The sequence below is a fragment of the Mus caroli genome, chromosome 18 (assembly GCF_900094665.2).
Source record: "Mus caroli chromosome 18, CAROLI_EIJ_v1.1, whole genome shotgun sequence".
NCBI classification, from domain to species: domain Eukaryota; kingdom Metazoa; phylum Chordata; class Mammalia; order Rodentia; family Muridae; genus Mus; species Mus caroli.
In genome coordinates, this window is record NC_034587.1 from 12,369,782 (window position 1) to 12,371,739 (window position 1,958).

General features: G+C 48.2%; 1 non-coding gene across 1 annotated transcript; it reads left to right on the forward strand.

Annotated features, from left to right (window-relative positions):
- The first annotated feature begins 357 nt into the window (after nt 1-357).
- LOC115029913 lies at nt 358-488 on the forward strand. The gene has a single exon (XR_003835488.1). It is a non-coding gene; the product is annotated as a small nucleolar RNA SNORA17 (small nucleolar RNA).
- The last annotated feature ends 1,470 nt before the right edge of the window (nt 489-1,958 follow it).

Genomic DNA, 1,958 nt, shown 5'->3' on the forward strand with positions numbered 1-1,958 from the left:
TGCATTACAAGCATACCCCAACTGTGAGCTATCTGGAAGAAACTCACTTCATGCACATAGGCACTTTAAAGGTAAAACCTTGAAGAATATATACTACACAAACATTCGTTCACCAAAATTGAAAGTGCTATAATAGTAATAGAAGTAGAAGGCAGATCAAAGAGAACTTTTAGACATGCCAAAGGATATTAAGTAATAATAAAGGAGTCTGTGAAGAAGACATGCAGACCTGAGCGCATATACCAAACAGTAAGGCTACAGTGACACATTCAAAGCTGATGCTTAAAATCAGTCTCGCTGTTGAAATTCAAACAATTAGATATAAACTTAATAAGAATATAGGACTTAACTCCATCATCTGCCCCTAGAAGCAATGCAAGGATGACTGCTGCATCTCATGTGTGTCTGTAGGTGGCAGGAAGAGTGAAACTATGTCTATGCTCAATGTTCTGAATTACGAACATGTGAATGATTAGTAGTCTACTGGTCCCTTAAAGAGAGTTAGCCTGAGATGTCCACCAGACCAATGCCAAACAGGCCCAGACAGGATGGGCGATCAAGCCTCAGACTGAGAAGAACCCTATCTGGGAACAAGTGATAAGGATGGGAGTGGGCCCAGGGCAGATGATCCATGAATGGGGTTACTCAGGTAAGCCAGGAGAAAGCAAGCTAAAGACAACCACCAGACCAGTTCTATGGATCCAGGACAGGGAGATAGTATGAGATGACCACCAGTCTGGTGCCACACAGGCCTGGTTGGAGGGTGGGGGAATAAAGACCATACTGAGATGACTCCTGACCTAATGAATAAGAAAGGCATAGCATGCCTGAGACCACCCCTAAGACTATTCCAGATACTCAGAAACCCTGGGCAACAGTAAGAGGAGCAAGTAAGATGTGGAGGAATGGAAGAGAAAGAGAAACAGAAGGATTTCCGCACAATGAAGAGAGACAAAACTGGAGACTTGAGGGTAGTAAGGGTCAGCCTGATGTGAGTACCTGGTGATACCACCTGGTGGGTTCACTGGAACCACATCTGGGTCCACTGTCCTGCAGCAGCAGGGTCTATTACTGCCAAAGTCCAGGCAGATCTTTCTGGTCTGGGCTGGGACATATTAATGTCTGAGGGCTTTGCAGAACTGGCCACAGCCCTTGCCTGGGCATCATGGGGAAGCTGTCCTTGGAAACATTTCTGCCTGTGCCCTGGACTACCGACCCTACTTGCCCTTGCGGGTTGAAGGGGAGGTGGCTCAGAGTCGGTGGCTCAGAGTCAATGACACAGACTCTGGGAGCAGGTGAGAAACACCACAGTAAGCTCGTCTGAACGCTGCTGCAAACTTTTTTAATACCCTCCACTTGTGCCTCATTGGTCCCAAGAAAGCATCTCTTCTAAACAGCAGTTCCCAATTGGCTGACATTGTCTTCATCAGCAATCCTTGGTCTCTCAGGCAGTCCTCAATTAGGTCTTCCTGCAGGAGATGCTTTTTGTATCTGTGTGGCATCCTGCATTTACATAGAGGTGGCCCTGCTGTTCCTGCTCTGAGCATGAGAGATGGAGGGCTGAACTAGCTCCTAGACAACTGCATTACTGAGGAAAGCAGGCCCCACACACGGTGGGAGTTGCAGGTGAGCCTGTCGTAAGGTATACCAGCCTGGGAGAGCTGGCCCTACCATGTGATAGTGTAGATAAGGGAGAGATACCTTCTTCCCCATCACACCTCCTCACCTTCTGCAGGCAGGAGGCCTGACCCTCCAGTCATGAGAGCAGGAGAGCTGTAGCTACTCCTTAGCTGCTGCAGTCCTCCAGAGATTGGGCCCTGTACCTCACATGGGGAACATAATAAAGCTGACTCTGGTGGTGGGCATGTGGGTGAGCCAGATCCAAAGGCTAGAGCATGGGATAGCTGGCCCTGAAACTTGTCTGCCATGCAGTGATAAGGACGAAGGAGAAATAGCCA